Below are 20,246 nucleotides of genomic sequence, written 5' to 3' on the forward strand. Positions count from 1 at the left end.
AATGCATTTGGGTTGTGCAAATTTTACTTTAAAATAATTGAAATAATAAAAACCTATAGTTAAAACTCTTTAGTTTACTAAAAAAATGTAGGCAAGTGAGTTCCGCTCTGCTATACCTACATTAGATGTGGAATGGGTCACTATTATGGGTGTGTTAAATTTAAATTCAATGATATACCAATCATTGTATATAAAAACAATTCTGAGTGGAAATAATTAGCCTATAATATTACTAAATCTATTTCGTGATAAGTTTTTTTTATGTATAGCTATTAAAGCAATTTTTTTTATTTTTATTATTGTGGTAGGTCGATATAATTTTTTCATGTATAATGTAGTATTTAATTTTCATAATAATATACATTTATACCATATTATAAAAATTTATAAAACTTGAAATTTAATTTTATCTTTCTGTAAATAATGTAAAACAAGTAAAATTAGTTTCATAATATAAATAAATGTGATCTTAAAAGAAATCAAAAATGTCATTGGGTAGGTATAATAAAATTAATAATGATAAAAACATAAAAACTAGTTTATCCATGAATAATGTTTTTAAATTATATCAAAACTAACATCATTATTTATCTTTCGAATAAGTAATTTCATCCAAATTTGAACTTATGCGTAAAACAAAATTTTTTTTCGTATTTTTAATATTTTTATATAGATATAAGAACAATTTTTATGAGACTAGAATTTTATTTTACTAGAAATTAGTAAAAAATGTTGTTTTCATACCTAAGATTTAAAAATTTTTAATAAAAGGTTTTTTATTAGTTTTTCAACCTACCTGTGTATAAAAACAAATTTTACTGGCAAGTCAAATCAATTTTTATAAGCAGTTTAAATGTGTACATTTTTTGATATTTATTAAATAAATGCAATATTTTTGGAATAAATTATATCGACCTATTATAATACTACAAAGTAATAACCTTAATAGTTATATAAAAAAAAAACACTTCATTTAATGATACAGCTAGACTGATCAACCGTTTCCGCTCAGAATTGTTTTTGGTATACGCAATGATCTTTACATAATTGAATTAAAATTGAACACACTTATAACTTCAGTGAGCCACTCAACTCTTAATAATTTTCTAGTAATTTGGTTGTATTATCATTAAATATTTTACAAAACATTCGCTAATTTCTTCGGTCCTTAGAAATAGCAGGTTAGGTTAGGTAAACCAAAAAAAATATTTTAAAAAATTGCTTTTTTTAATTTCAAATTTTAAATTCAAATTTTGTATGATTTGACTATATATATTTATATAATTAATAATAAGGAAATTTATTTTTATAGAGTGCTACTACTGATTTTTCCCTGGGACTCAAATTACCTACTACCTGTTTTTTCACGGGACTTAATTTTTCAATCTCGCAACAGAAGGGTACTTTATACTTACTATTATCTTTTTTTAACACAAACATTGATTGATTAAAATAATGAGGACTGTGAGCATCACAAACTTGAATAGTCGAATAATGTTTTAACACCTCGCGTCCACATAGTATGTATTATAAATTATAATAATTATATATTATTTGCGTATATTAGTACAATTTACATGCAAGTAGTGTAAGTTATATATGTATTATACAAAAGGGGAAGTCGGCCATCTCGGTGCGGTTGCAGGACGGTGGATTTTATTAAAACAATCGTGCACAATTTGTAAATGGATTGGGGCAAAATATCTTTTGCTGGCGTTCTTTATATTGTGTGTTGCGGTTGTCTCCATCGTCGCCATACAGGATGTGAGCTTGGGTTTCCTTCCGGACTGACGCACGCCGCCACTGCACATATATAAACCCCGGTTTTTCATGTATGTATCAAAGAGATAAACAGCGCACTCGTCTTTATCTCTCTCTCTCTCATACACACACAAATATACATTCACTCTGTCGACATAAATACGTATATATTATACATGTATGTGAGTGTGCACGGATATAAGGATGCGACGACGCTTATGGAGCAGGGTTGGCGACGAGGACAAGGAAAGGGACGTTTTTAACGTAGTCGTTATTATATTATTACTATTATACCAGCTACTTTTATTATTATTATATATTATTGCCATGGTAAGGCGTGGTGACAACGTACAATGAGCAATTAGCCATAGATATAACGCATTGCGTGTATGTGTGTGTGTGTGTATGTGTACGGTAGACGAGCCTAACACAAAACACGCACTTTGCAAAAAAGGGCTCTTATTCTTGACCGGAGAGCTTGTGGCTTTGTTCATTTACCCTCTTCCACTACTTCATCGTCTTGCCGTGCCGGTCTCGACGAAATTTATTGTCGCTTTTGAGACCCCCATTAAGGGTGTTTTATTTAAATTTCGCGAACACAGTCCTTATATTATTACAGTGTACAATAATGTACGCGCATTAACCCATACGTATTCGGAAGTTATATATAATTATTTATAAGTAAATCGCAATTACGAAAACATTTGTTATAAACACGCAGTTTAAAGAAACCATTATGGTATATGCATTTTGTATATACTTGTATGTGGCTGTGTGTGTATAAGTATTATAAAGATATTTGCATAAAGACTACGTGAAAAACGATGTTAGTTTTCTTTTGTTATTAATTATAATATTATAGTGTTATTATACATATATTATATTATTATGTAATATGCATACACTCATAATGTAATAATATAGTTCATCTCTACAGTTAGTGTCGTAGGGGACATATATTATTATTATTAAATAAAATAATATATTTAAAATCTGTGCTTTTTGTAATATTTTCTTTTACTCCTGAATTAGAATTTATAAGTTGTTTTTAATAGCTTATTAGTTAAATTATTTAATTTTAAAATCAGTTTGTTGTGAAAAGTTTCAAGTTTTAATACAAGTCAAAGTGTAATGGTTACCATGAGTAAAGAGTTAGAATGAAACGCTTATTTTATAAAGTAAAATAATTTAAGGATGGCTTTGCAGAAGTTTTGTTTTTACAGTTTAAAGAAATAAATGTAATTGGTTGTTGAGAAATTTTTTTATGAGGTAAATTTTTTATCAAGCGTAATAATGTTGAGATAATTGACTTTTGAAAAGGTGTTAATGTGTTTATTGCTAACCTTCACAATTAATTTATTAGAATAACAGTATAGCTTAATTACATTTCTGTGTGTAAGTATATTTTTAGGGTAGAAGACACAACTTACCTGGAACAACAATTTTTTATTTTTTATTATTTAACTATAATACGAATTTCTATTTTACTCGTATAAGTAGATCAAATAAAAATTAGCATGGTCAAGTGGGTACCGCTCTGCTGTACATTAGGTGTCGTGTGAATCACTATTATATAAATATACCTATATATAGGAGTGTTAAATTTAAATCCAATGATAGGTATTATTGTATACAATAAACGGTTCTGAACGGAGATGATTTGTAAGGAAATCTAGGAAACATATTTTAAATTAGGTGGTTAAAAAGGTTGTTTATGTTTTAGTGACCCGGTTGAATAATGAATACATTAAAATTTAAGTTCTTTTATAATTATATTGTAAGCCAAACTTATAGAAAATCTTGTATTAAAATTTCAACTCTTAGCTTTACTTATACAAAAACGAATTTTTATCAATATTAGAACTTCAAATGCTAATAAAATAAAATTGTGCCTGTAATAATTATATTCATATAATTTTTGAATCATTCTAAGACTAACTCATGAGAAGCTTTGTAATAAATTTTCAAGTATTTATAACTTATGAGAAATTTTGTATTTAATTTTCAATTTTATTTTGGTTTTCCCAACATTTTTTTTATCGAAATTTCAAAAGAAAATACTTAGAAAAATCTAAAATTTCAGCTGTCTATAGATAGCTAAAAAAAACATAATATTTTGAAAATTTAACTGTGTAAGTATAGATAATACTAATTTTGAGGCACAACTAGGTATATAAAACAACCGATTTTTTTAAAACTACTGGAAAATACTTACTTTTGACCTGTATAATGCACCAATTATAATCACTTTACCATAGGAAAAACCACCCCTGAAGTTTAAAATTTAAGCATTATTTCGACAAGTTATTGTGTATAGTGTACCTACACAGACACAAAAAAACAAACATAATTGTAGAATCATTACATTCGTTACTCCGTTTAGAATCTAAAATTGATGTTAAATATTTATATAGTCATACATTATAATTATATTATTATATATTAAATTTTAGATAGAATAAAATATTAATACAATCGGCATTTTCTTTTAATGGAGCTATTAAATAGTTGTTAATTCATAAAACATTTACAAACAATAATAATGCATATTTACATATTATTACATGTAAATATAATACAATTTAACGGTACCATGTGATTGGAATTTATACTATAAAAGCATTTTATGAATTCAATCGTATAATTGAAAATCTTCAATATCGAATTGTTATCACACAACATAATAATATAAATAGTTTGTACGTACGTTTTTAATTTCGGTTTCAAATTACAATTTTATATTCATATAAAATACAAATTTATATATAAAACTCACTATTGTACTCATTTGTATGCCGTTTTCATAATTATACATCTTGACCGTACAGTGTCGTACAGTGGCGTACATACTATAAGAAGACGATTTAATAATGGACTGGCAGTACATATTTTAGTGTTATCTTATTGCTATAGGTAATGGATACGTAAAATAAACAAATAAAAAAAAAAAAAAAAATTAAAAATTAAAAAAGGACTGACAATTGACTGAGTATATAAATGTAATAAATAGCAATCTGGAGTTATAAAAACGCATTTTGTATAATATTTTATGCAACTTATTTATAGGTTTTATAAAACAACGTTTAATAGTGTTAATTATGGTAATTCTAGAAGAAGAGCAATTTTAGTATTTAACCAATACTTACCTATACTTATAGGCTATTAGGCTATATTATATATTTATATCAATATTTTATTATCAGTAATATTATTATGTGATTTAAGAAAACATATCAAATTAAACGCGACCCAATTCAATCATAAGCATTTTAGATTCTTTTGTTCGTCTAATAATGCATAATACAAAATGAATAAAATAATAATAAATAACTAGTGAGTATAATATTTATTTTTCCACTAGTGTTGACGCGTTGTTTACCATAATTTTATGAACTATCCACAATTAAATAGCGACGTTAATGTATTTAATTGAGTAATAAAAAAAATATATGTATGAACTTTTGCTTATAATGCGAATAATATAATGTACTGCCGCTATTTTTAACTAAACCCAACGGAAATAAAAGTTATTAATGTAATTTATACACAGATATTTAAATTTAAGTATAATATATATGTATACACTATGTTAAATATTATACTAAATAAATGTGTCTAATTATAACTGAAAAAGAGATTAGTTTTTTATGATTTAGTATCATTATTTCGTACTTCATAATTAGGCAATTATAAGAATGTGTTGTTAGATTAATCATAAAGTATAACAAATCGTTTTTATAAATTAGCTGAATTATTCTATAATATATTTGAAGCAATAATAGAGTACTATTAGGAATTAGGATAAACATTAATGGCACATGAACTATGAAGTGTACAAGCGTTAAATTATTTCTATCTAACCATTAGGTAAGTATATAAAATAATAATAATAATATAGTAATCAAGTCAGAAAAATTTCGTGTTGACTTAATCGTATCTAAAATATGCGTCTCGACTCGAGACATATGAATATAATATATATGATGCGTAATTCGTTTTTTATATTATGATATTTGTGTCCAAGATTATATTTTGTAAAATACCACGGCCGTTGACTAATACGCGATTCTTACTTTCTACGCTAATTTATTATGTCATCTATTGTTTTGGTTAGGTAACTATATATTGGCAGCAAATCTTATACAATTATGAAATAAAAACAAAAGTATAATATAAATCAGTTAACTACTCTAAATTAGCATACCTAGGGCTAGGGAACTGTTTAAAAATTCAAAAATAAAACAATATAAATAGTATAATGAGATCTTAGCAAATATATTATTATATTCATTTTTATATTGGGAGTTGGCTTTATTGTTAGATAACATGTTAATGTTATTAATCTTCATATTTTATTTATTTTATTTTGTACTGTTGAGCGATAGCTATAGCTAGTTATTGTATACTAGTGATTTGATAATAATAATAATAATAAAATATTTTATTTAAGTATTAATACATTTGGTATATAATATAAACGTGTTTTAAAATCATTCCTAGACTTTAAAAATAAAATTTAATAGAAAATCAAATCTAAATTAAATAAAATAGTTCTAGTTTCAATTCAATTTAAATCAAAATAAAAATTTTAACTCTATTTATCATTGTACATAATATATAATCATTTTTGCAGCTTTAAAAGAAAATCAAGTCAGTAATAAAACAAAGTTAAGAATGCAATATTTATCGATGAATGCTGCAAGATTTCATGCCATCTCAAAAAATACGGTTATGTAATGTTTATTTACGTAAATTATATCCCATAAATATGGGAATATTAATAATAGTGTAATACTGAAATATAATATAATATAAAAACGTTTAGTATACACCCGCTCATTCAGATATAATATGACTAATGGTTAGAAACAAGCCCGGATTAAGGGGGGGGCCAGGGGGGGCCATGGCCCCGGGCCCACAACAGATATTAAACAATAGTGGGCCCCTGGCGAATAGTACTTTTTTTTTATTAAATCAGAAATATTTAGATATAGTAATAATAGTATATTTCGTAAATCAAAAGAAACATGTACACTGGTATATAATATATTATATTATATAAGAAAAAATACAAAGATTTGCAATGATAAAATATAAACTTATATCATTATTTTTATAATACATAACGTTTCCTATAAGCTACATAGAGTAGATGTAATTAATACCGATGATATAATCAAAGAGTTTGCTGCCCAAAAATCAAGGAAAAATTATTTATAATAATATACTTTTTATTTTTGTATTTAAAAAAAATTAAATTTATAAACATAATTTTTTTTTGTCTGTATTATTTTTATTTGTGGGTGGCCAAAATTTTGATTATGGTTATGGGCCCCTAAAATTGTTTGGCCCCGGGCCCAAAATTATCTTAATCCGGGCTTGGTTAGAAATGAACGATTTAATTTTATCTACATATATAATTTAATATTTTATTAAATCATATATATTACCACATTTACTGTGCTTATCTGCCATTAATACATTACCTAGCTAACTAATAATATTATAATAATATTACACGTTATAACTGAGGATATAGACTCACATAATATATTATACTAATTGACCCTGTGCACTTCGTTTCCCGTTAAAAATTCCAATTCTATAATATATGATTCGAACTTCGATTAATTTTTTATTTAATACTCGTTTTAACGGGGTTCAAAATTTAGATATTTTCATTGATCATTTTGGATCTCAAAAAAAAATTGTGCAAGCACCACTTTAAAATACGAATTTTGTAAAATGTTTTGTTATTGCACACTAAATTTGTGATACGAATGTATACCGTGTAAATTGCAAGCCTCGATCTATCATTGTTCAGCCTCTACGTTTATTACTCAGTGAGTTAGTCGGGTTTGTGCCATCTCGTGGTTTTTATATAGTTGATAAAACAATCTGACTTATTTTATTTTATTGTTTATTTTTTTATATAGTTGGTATAATAACTTGACTTATTTTATTTATTTATTTAATTAATTTTTAAATTTTTTTTACTGATTTCAACCTGTAACGTGGTTAAAATAAAAAAATTAAAAATCGGGTGACTTGGGGACACTTGGGAAGGCATTTGGAACAATTCTGTAAAAAAATTGGAAAAAAATTAAAAACCATCGTTACAAAATGGTTACATAAAAAAGGCCTGTTCTTTTATATACATATATATATAAAAATCTGCAGTAATCCAACACGTACAAGGGTAGGCATGAATTATATAAACCTCGGTTCTTCTCATTAATTATCATATCGGAGTCAAAAATATTAGGTTAATTTTATCATCACTACTATAAACATTATTTATATAACGGTGTTTGTTTCTTCAATATTTTTATTTATTTTAATAGTTGAATTTATATGTTCATTATTTATTTATTTATTTTTATATGCAATAAAAAATAGTCCACCTTGTAAATTGAATTCTTTTACTATAGCACTGCAGCTACAGCTAGGGCACATAATATATACAATTGCAGGATACGCGTTACTATACATATACACCCACAATCCACATATATCCTCTTATTATTATTTATTTCCCGGAGGAAAAGAGTTGTGTCGGGTATCGGAGTGTGTCTATATCGTACAAGATACGACGGATAATATGTATAATATGTATATGATACGATCGTGCAGCGCAGCATCTGCAGTCGTCTATCGGTTGTTACGCGATCCATCGTATAGTCGTCGGAGAAACAAGGACTAAAATAAATTATAATAATAATCGCATCCGGCATTTCAGAAAAATGTATAGGAAAATAGTTGTATTTTTCGTTGCACATGCAGTCGCCACCGCAGTTTAGCGTAAGTTAGGTTAGCAGCATACACATAATATATACGCGTTTACACAGATATACTTACACATTTACTGTATATATATATATACCATATACTTACTATATATTGTTATCTTGTTAAATAATAATTATTATTAATACCATATCGTATTATATAGGTACGGGCGTGTGTGTGCACGTCGTTGTACTACGCGATGGGAACGGCTGACGACGACGTCGACGAGACTGATTTATTTCTCGACACCTCATGTGGCGCTTTACTCATTAGGATGGCGCCAGTTATGGAGCTACGTTACCCGACACCTATACGTAAGCGTATATATATTATATTATTATATCGTATTTACCACTGCCGAACATACACACACACACACATACAAACACATATGAACGCCGACAAACCGTATATAATATTATTGCAGTAAAATATATACCTACCGGCTGCTGTAGCGTTGCCTGTGTCGGCTCGAGACGATTATTATTTAGAGTATAAACTATATACATATATTGTATACCAGTCAGCCTAAATTATCGTGTGTGTAGTAAATTGACCGACAATTTTTTTTTTACACCGACGACGGCAACGATGCGTATACTTGCTTTATAATAATATTATGTATATTATATATAGAGTCTTGTCAACGCGACGGCGGCGGCAGAAGCTTCACGCGCACATTGGACCGTGACAAACACACACACACAGGAAATCGATGTAATATATTATAATAAACTAAATTCATTCTTTTTTTTTTTTTTCAAATATGTAATTTTGTATTCACGTATAAATTCTTCGGGAGCTGCATCTCTGTTGCATATTATACACACGGCGACTACTACTTTTACCCGCCGATGAAGAACATTATTTGATTTTGCGGTCGGCGGCGACGGCGCCTTGTGAACGCGAGCTGATTATAGAAACTCGAAATTATCAGTGTGGTTATAATTTTTGTGTCGGCGGCACAACGAAAAACGAAAAATAATCAATTCCCATTATGCGGCTCGACCGCTGCTGCTGCTGCTGAGTAAAGGTACTTATATATTGTGTATAACCTGCTATATATACACACGTACAATATACGCGGTCGGCTTAAATGGACGAGACGTGATGTTGATTTTTATATACGGTTTTTTCTAACCGTCTTACGCCGCTGCCCCAACCGGTAGCTGGTTATTATATTATATTATAATAATAAGTGTGTTCGGGTTCTGTGTGCGCGCACTTTAAGGGCGTATACGCGCGTTATTGGATACCCGAGGGGGATGCGCCGCAGAGAGGAATGAGACAGCGCACTGGTCACCGCCGAAAGGGTTTTTCTTCTCCCGGGCAATCCAATAGCGGTGACCGCACACACGTATGTGGTCTAATAGGTCATATACATATACCGCAGCCGTCGTCGTCGCCACCACTATACCGGGGGATTTGGGGTTTCTGGTCGGGTCATGACTATACGAAGACGACAATGACAATGACGGGGGCGGCATATAAAGTATAATATGCATATTTTACGAAAGTTTTCTTTGAAAATTATATCATATACCTACGCGTGTAATATTATAACTCGTTGTTATTTATGTTCACAAAATGAATTTTGATAGGATTCACATGTCGATGATTATGTGGTTTTCTTGTTGTTTTCTCGCTCGGCGGCATTTCTACATACAATGATAAATTTATATCTATATTTATGTACAATATATTATATTGTAAGCTAGTAGGTATATATATATATTATAATAATGAAATAGAAACCAAAAAAATCCATTTCCTCGTATTGTGTACAACTATACTACATTTATATACTAATGTTATAAAGCGAGATAGCTTCTACAATGTACATTACTCGCATGTAGAAATCGTGAAGAAAACGATAGACGTTCAGGGTTATGGATGTTTATCGCATACCTAAACAATTGAAAATGTTATAATTATTGTTTGTTGCTCGATAATTATTACTATACAATAATGTAATTATTGCTTTTTGTTTTCTGAACAGTATACCCAGTCATAAACGTACATGCCTTTACACGCACACATAGGTGTGCAGGTATGATCGGTATGGATATACGCACGCATACAATCACAAATCACAATAGTTAACAATAGTATAGAACTATAAACTATATTATACCTACTATAGCTTTATTATAATTAGCCACGCAGAGCCAATTTTTTCAAAGTTTTGGTGTGGTAATCGAGTAATGCGTTAATTGGACAAACTGATCAAAGGAAAAAATAACAGTTATAAACTATAAGAACTAATATGAAATATTAAAATAAAATATGTGTAAACGCATTGTACTATAGTAATTATTATTATTAATTGCTGCGTGTGGCGACGCGATGCGCGAGAGTGGTAAAATCTGAAGCGTTTGACGCTCTTCGTGAATTATTCAAATACCCTATACAATATATATATATATATTATTTACCCGGCCTATAATACAACACAGCATTTTGCCACGTTGTATTAATTATTCCATTATAAATGTCTGTTCCCCGTCGAAAAACCGTTCGAGAAAAAAACCCTCGGGGGATAAAATTACGACCCTCGACGATCAGCCCTTTTCAACGTTTTTGTTGACTTCTGTTGGAATAGTATATAATAGTATTAAATTTAATACGCGGGTGAACAATATAGACGTTTTACATCATAATAATATTTTAAACAATTTAATATATATATATATAATAATGTAAATCGACGAAATGTCAATTGTGTACACATGTACGCTATATGTACATATTATTCGTTCAAAGTTAACCACTCTACTGCGTCAATAATATGTAAGTACCTATATTAATATTAATTTTATTAACTTACTATTACCTATACTTAATTCTTTTTTTTCTATGTTAGTAAGTAGGTAGTCGTGTCAAATAGATACCTAATGGTTAGTACCCATGTGGCTGTGCTAAAAATATAAAAATTATTATTACCTGATACTTAGTCGTATAAGAACAATTGTTAACGAACACGACAATATAAGGACACGTGTAGCGTGTGTGCGCGATTATTATTTTACGTCGAAACGATAGTAGCCGTATACTAATAATAATAGTCTTCGTGTGGCGTTCGAGACATTATGTTATATAAAAAAAAAAAATTAAACGGACAAATTGCGCGGTATGTGTGTATACGAAATGTTTGTGTTATATACACAGCACTTACGCGTATATAATATAATATCGTGTCGTTTGGCGCCAGTCACAGTGTATAGCCGCTCTCGTTTCGCCATTTATTTCATATGTGTATTTCTTTATTTCCAATTATCGCAGAAAAAATATAGAGTTGTGTTGTATTATATTATTAACCGCGCCAAAGTAGCAGTGACACCCGCCGAGGTGCCTGTGTATAATAATAATACGATAACGGGTATAATTTGTTTAATATAATATATGTAGTAGTAGTAGTAGTGTTATCAGACAAAATATATTATTATTATTAGATTGCCACCTATACTATTGTACGATAAGCAATGAAAAAAAAAAATTAATAACATCAAACAGTAAGCATATTATATTATATATACATATTATGCATTTCACTTTACGCGTATTATATTCCTTCAATATAAATGTACCTATATCATTATAATATATGCGTACATATAGCTGCTGTGACACACATTTATATCGCGTGAACTCGAGAGTTATTATATACACACTGCATATATACGTCCACAGCTGCTGCTGTTGCGCTGCTCCTTCTAATTGGGTGTACATATTTTAGGCGATTATCACTCGTCTCTGGCACACACACACTACATAAGTATTATTAATAATATACGTATGCGCTTAAATGCACACACGACGATGAAATCCAATTGCGGGACTGCAGCAGCCTCCGGAGCCAGATCCTCGGGCTGCGCGCGATGCCAATTAACACGCGAAACCCCGCCGCGATTATCGCGGAGCGCACATTCAAAATCGACAAATTTTTCGACTCGACTGCGTGGACTTTGCGCACAAATAACCGGTAACGCGATTAAACACGCACACACGTTATAATAGAAAGAAAAAATAACATTTTCCTTTATACACACATATCCTCTCTCCCGTATAATGATATAATAATAATAATAATAATATGTTAATAGCATTACGCGCCATAGTATATATATATAATATATTTACGTGGTGACGATTCATATTATAATATTATAATATAATAATCGTATAAAAGGTGTGTGCGTGCGTGAGTTTGGACGCGCTAGCGCGTGTGTGCTCGCCGGTCGGAAAGGAAACGGCGGCGGCGGCGGCGAAAAACGAACGAGAGAGATACACAGAAAACGAATGAGAGCACAATATATATATTATATAATGTATATGTAGAGTCCGCGCCCGCGGCAAATCGCATTAAACGGTCCCTTTTATCGTTATTATATATATTATATTGTGCGCGTTTCAGAAAAGGTGTGAAGCACGTCGAACATAATATATATAATGGTAATATAATACATAACGATGAATGTTCGATACACCGTGAAATGATTTCTGCAACACTACTACAAGGTTATATGGAGGGATTTGGATTCGGACACAACGGACAATACCTACCTACTATTGTGCGTATTTAAGTGTATATGTGTGTGCGTATTATAATATAATATGTGAGCGAATAGTGTACCTAAATACGCTGCCGTTCGGGTCGTATATGGTAAATGGCTGCGATGCTGAGTCAGCGCGATCTCCACCGAGTTCCGATTAGCGGCGTGGTCAACGGTTGTATACAATATATCTGTACAACTATAATAATTGTACCAAACGTCGTAGGTATTAAGGTAACTGCACTTATATATATATAACATTTTATGAAAGGGTGTGAGCTGCAGGCTCTGTGTACAACATTTTACATTATGTACGGGGCTTAAAATACGGTTCTGCGTTTGCAGCGAAAATGGAAACAAAATCCTCTAAAGGTATATATTATTGTTGTATATATATACCGTGTCACCTACGTATAATAGATTAATATATGTATATTATACGTGCGCACACACGATATGAGAGTATGCTTTAAACGCGAATTCCGCACAGTCTCTGACAAAAACGTCACGGAAAGGATTATATTATTGTCGCATCATACATATAATATATTATAGTTGCTGCGGTAACCTGTGTTTGTGTAATGACGAAGAGTCAGCATATTTATTTGGTATAATATATATTATAATAATATAAAATAATATATACATTTTCTGCAGAGATTCCAGTAATCACCACGCGTACCTATAATATATTATATAATATAATATTATGTCGTCTACGATTTTTTTATAAAGATTTATATCTGTAATTTATATACGTATATAGTATAATAATGTATACGTCAAATACACGTTTGTGACATATACGTATTCTTATTTCTGGCAAAATCCATTTATATTTACGTGTTACAAATTTCAAAACGATATTAAACATGCGTAATGTGTATAATATAATATATAATTTATCATATAATCATATATTCTTGTTCATACATACTGTATAAGTTATAAAAAAAAATCAATTTTTTAAATAAATATTATTATAAGTCAAGATTGATGGACAGTGTGAAATTGAATCTAGTATTTTGGTGAGACATTTAAACGCAGATGATATAGTAAAGTTATTCTTGCTACTGTGCAATATAATATAATAGCTGTATTAGACATTACCTTTCATTACCACTACACTAAAATTATACCTATATTAATTAAAGTTTAAAATATTTTAGAGAATTTGGTGATCTGACATTATCTTAACATTAGAAACGTATTAAATATATATATATTAGTTATTACAATACATACGATACTTTATTATATTATAAATAGGTAATGCCTTTTTATTTACATTTAAAATTTGTTTTTGAAAGAACAATTTTATGTAAAATGAAAGTTTCTCTTTAACCTCTTAATCTATCTATATTTCTCTATATTTATTTAAAATTCTGATTGCACAACTTAGGCATTCAGTGTACAGTAGGTATAAACTTTAAATAGTTACTAATAATTACTTATTATTAGTCATTATTCATTAGTCATTACTTATTGTTACCAACTGTATGTTATTATGTTCTGTTCAACAACTTCAACACAACATTAGTCATCAGTCGGCTCCCGTAACGGGTTAAGGAACTTTAAATGTTTTCTATAATAACTGACATTATTATATTATTACATGTTCAAATTGCATGACTTCAAAATAAAATAATTATTTTCATATTTGTTATTCAATTAAACATATTAAATATTAAATATGACATTATATAATTAAATAAGGTCCCTCCACAATTTTTTAATGCACTACCTGTATAACATTAAACATTTATAAATTCGGATGACTGTATATAGGTATATTAATTTAATATTATGAATAAATATTTGATATATTTTATAATACAGATATAGTTATCTATAGATAACTTTTTAAGTGATGTATTTGTTCTAGAAACCAAATATATCGTTATAAATATTACATAATATCATATTAACATATTAAACGATATTCATATACTATCAAATTCATTAGCCAATAGCCATATATATTCAATAGCTGTACATATTATTAATTTAATAAATTATGTTTATAAAGAATAGACACTCAAATCATATTAAGTACTTATATATTATATTATATAATATAAGATGTATATAATAGCAAGAATATAGTAAATTATTATATTATTATACCTATACCTGTATATTATAATAGGTACTTTCAATACAATAAACAATTGCTAACTTTATTTGATGTATTGGTTTGTGGAGATTTTCAAATAAATTATTCTTAGTACATTTATTTAAACTGTGATTTGTAAGTACTTAGGTAAACAGCAATCTAAGTGATGTAGCCATGCGTTTTCTTTGTGGTGACTGATAAATTATGGTATAGAGTATGGCTTAATTATAGAATCCCTCAAATAAGTATTTTCGTAGGCATTTAAATAACATTTTAGATTTTTACAGCAATCTTATTACAAATTAGGTACAATCTAGAGTGTAATAATAGCTTATTACACATAGTTATTTATCATACATATTTCGTTCACAAAATACTGAAAATATTTTAATTTTTCTAAAATTTCAATGAGGACTGTTATTGTTTCCTCAGCCCTTTTTTTTACGCCACAAGGACATCTATACGTAAACAGTTGTAGTCGTGCAAATCTGTAAACTTGACATGACGCTGATGCATATTATGATGTGTCCTCTATAGTTTTTCTACAGAGTGATTCCAACGGGCCACAGCTGCGCATTTGAAACGCCTTTGTATATTTTTTCCAAAGCAATATTTATATAGCTTTTATTTGTTCCGTTGAATTGCGGCGAATGGTTTCATAACTCGCAAATCTTCAGGGGTACATATATAAATATATAATATATATATAGTATATTACTATATTATATAATATAGGTATGGCGGTCGATGTTGACTCTTTTAGTGTTTGTTAATATTTTAATGATAACAACGATAATAATAAAGGTGATAAAACGTTGGACACCGTGGTAAACACACGCTAACAATGGCGACCAGATTAAACCGTTTGATTATATTATTATTATATATATTTTAGTCGCGACGGTTGCGGTAGTAGGTAGGTACACGCGTATTATAATAGGTAGTCAACACTAGTCGTACACGTCGAGAACGAGTACAATATGGCCGCGCGCGCACGTCGGTGTGGTAGCGACATAGTGGCGGCTGCAGTGGCAGATACCATAATAGTAATATAAAAGCGGTACAATTAGATTTGCCGACGCGTTTCGGTGGATCGAGTGGCGCAGTGTGTTGGCGCCGTCACATATTCACACATTGAAACATTGCATTATTATGTATAAAATATAAATATATATTATGTTTATACTTTATACGTATACACACACATGTACCTGATAACAATACGTTGTATTGTACGTATTTTTCTGTTATGAGCGAAAAAGAGAAAAAAATTAAATTGCCGGTCGTATATTACTTATAAAATAATATATTTGTCCAAACGTATATTGTTATTTATTTTTATTTTTTTATTAAATTAACAATACTCAAATTGCGAGGCGGAAATTGTTACACACATATATCATTATATTTATAGTATAGGTAATAGTTTAATATGTATAACGAAACACGACAAATATCATTACATATTAAATCTACTATATAGTATAATACCTAATATAATACGTCTAAGTGGAGTATACCTACATAGTTTAGGTATATTTCATGCAATATATGTATATTATAAATAATAAATATGCTCTACATGCATACGACGTTAAATACACGTATATAACTAATTGTAACATATTTATAAAAGTGTTAATAAGTGTTAGCGTTTTGTATAATATGTATACTAGCACGCAATGCTATTATAGCTTCGGGGTGCTACTGTTGCTACTGTTTCTTCTGTAGCACTATAGAATTTGCTGTCGTCTGAAGCACTGCAACGTCCATTAATATTATTATTGTAAAAACCAAGGTACCCGTGTGTGTGTGTGTGTATGTTTAAGTATATATAATAATATAAAGATAAAAAAAATAAAAAAACCGGTAGCCAAGCCAACTGAATAATTGCTGTTATTAGAACCGTCGTCGCACTGTTGTAGTACCTACTATATTATAATATAATATATGTATATATCTCTAAATATAGGTAGGTAGTATATTCAAAACACGAGACGAAAAAAGACAAACAGAATAGAGAGGTAAAAAAGTTATAACAATAATCGTAAACGTTCAAAACAAATAACACGGTAGTTTTTTTTCCACCCAGCGCACAGATTCCTCGGGCCAAATACCGCCTAATACGTTTAATGATACACGCGTGCTTGTATATTATGTGTATGTATAATAATTGTGAGTTACGAAGAAAAAAATCAAATATTACGTCTGTATGAGTATATACCACGGTGGAAAGTCCTTTCGTATTTCGTTTTATTATTATTTTTTCATATCGTTATTATTATTATTATATACGAGTACTAGAGTCGACGATCCGGAAGTTTTCAGTATAATGGCGTAACAGACATCCGGCGCCCGAGGAATGGTTTGTTTTATAAAACGATGAGTGAAGCGCGGTGCGTTTAAAGCCAATAAAAAAATCCTATATAGTAGCATAGGTATATAGTTGAGTGAACTATAATACCTCTGGCATGCAAATAGATCATACATAGGTACCTATTATTCGTAATGTGTACACTGTGCATTATATACCTATGACAGTTTCAGGAGAAAACATTATCTTTCAAGTTTTTCAATTATTTTCGAGATATTTTATAATATTATGCTATAGGTAATAGGTATATCTATAAATAATAATAGTAATATTTGTGTTGTTGTTCTCTGTATATATATATATATATATGTGTATACAATATTGTGTGATGTTATTCATACAGTGTAGTACTCGCATAAGATACTGTTTCATAGGTAGATAATCAATTCATATCAAAAATTGTTCATGTAAAGGTATACCTAATAAAGTAATCCCAAATGTAGTATAGGTATATACGTTATTCTGTACCAAGTGTGATTACTAAATATTATTACAGCTATTTTACGTGCTTAGGTAATCGTAAACTAATTTATTTTTGATTTATATAATATAACATAATTGCAGATAATATCATTTACTTAACAATGTTTTTATTTTTGATTGTTAAGTGATCAATGATTTTACGATACATATGGAAACATATTAACCTAACCGATATTTTTAATTTGTTTACATTGTACAATAGAATATTCTTTACATAAAAAAATATAGGTAGATGTAGGTATATATAATAATTGCATATAATTTAAATATCATAATATAAGCTATAGCGATATAGATGAATTAATGAAAAACATAATTGCACGCCTAAACATTATAACTTAAAATTCACATAGATATATTTAAATTAATCCTTGTTTACTTTATATTAACAATTTTGCAAAATATAGTACGAGTATGATAAATTAATAAATATACCTACCTATACCTATAAACTATACTTTTGCTGTATACAGCACTATATATCTATTATACTTATATGTATATGAATTATATTAATATTAATATTATCATTATATTAATATAATATAATTGTGGTTATAGCTCATTAATGTTATTTTTTTCTGAAATAACCTTTTTTAATATTAATTACTGTAGCGCGTGACTAACTTTAGTAGTTTACAATACAGAATAAATATGCATTATATAGGGACCTATATGCAAATTAAATGTAATTTTCATTCATTAAAAACTATAAGCAGACCACGTGTAAGAAAACACCTGCACATGTTGAACGTGATCCGATTTTAATTCAGAGATTATATTTCAATAAAAAAAACATATTTTCAATATCATATAATATAGACGCTGTATATACATTATACATTTACGCCTATAATAAACCTCCACATCATGTATTCTGCAGGTAATAATATGCGTTTAATTTTTACTTTCCACCGGTGAAGTCTATAATCGAAAGCAGCGGATCACCTTACTTTTACATTGTGTCACCACCTCAAAAAGATGTTTGTCTTATATTATTATCTGTATAGCTGTATTATTATTATCAATCATCAACATTATCATCATCTTCAAGTACACACATCGCAAATAACGTGCATTAACTGACGAAAATCACGCACAAGTAAAATATTACAATTATGTAGTTATAAATCACAAATTAATTTTTACTTTTAAGTGATTATAGTAAATATATATATACCTATATATAAATATTTTTTGAAAGTTTTGGTCGTAGTTATGATATAGGTATAGTCAGGTAGGTTATTATGGTTGATTATTATTATTATCCATGACGCTCATATAACAAGACAAAAATATATTTATAAATTATAATTTAGAATGTATCTTGCACTTACACTTGAATAATATATAAACGGATATTACGATAGTAGGTATATTACTTATTCTCTTATAACTATTTATTTAAAAATATTGAAAAAAAATTACGAATATATAGGCCCGTTTATTAATTTCATCACATGCGTCAACTATTACGCACACATGCAACATATTAGTTTATGGAATGGCTATATTATAATATTTAATAATGATTTTGACATTTCGTGCAGAAAAGTGTTGAAAAATGAACTCGATGCGCGTTGGAAAACATTAACGGGGGAAAACAAGCACTGCAGCAGACACGACAAATATATTATAATAATATAACGATAACACAACTCATCAGCGCACCACAATAATAATCTAGTGACGACTTACTAGTTATGGTTAATTAACATCGTCGTTGCTCAATGTTCACCACTATATGCATAATATATACCCAAATGCGTATAAGTTATTGGATCCTATAAAAATCTCCGGCGGCGCCTAACGAGACGCAAATGGCGCGCGCGCACACCCTCGCGGAAGAAACCCTCTCGCGTCGGACGACGTTTTTATGTGTGCGTGTCAGGTCGGCGAGAGGATAGGTGTCCTTTTACCGGGTATTATAATATACATACATATATAGTAAATACAAAGACTTACTACACATTATACTCTGTGTGGTTTTTATGGTATGACGTTTTCAGACGGTGTATGGTACATATTATATATATAATTTACACGAGACTGTGCGGCGGACCCCCATCGACGATATATTATAAGAGCGAGCAAACGGTAAATCTACACCGCGTGTTCTTAATTGTTATTTATACGCCACACTCACACGAAACAAAATACACACACATTT

The sequence above is a fragment of the Aphis gossypii genome, chromosome 2 (assembly GCF_020184175.1).
Source record: "Aphis gossypii isolate Hap1 chromosome 2, ASM2018417v2, whole genome shotgun sequence".
Lineage (NCBI taxonomy): Eukaryota > Metazoa > Arthropoda > Insecta > Hemiptera > Aphididae > Aphis > Aphis gossypii.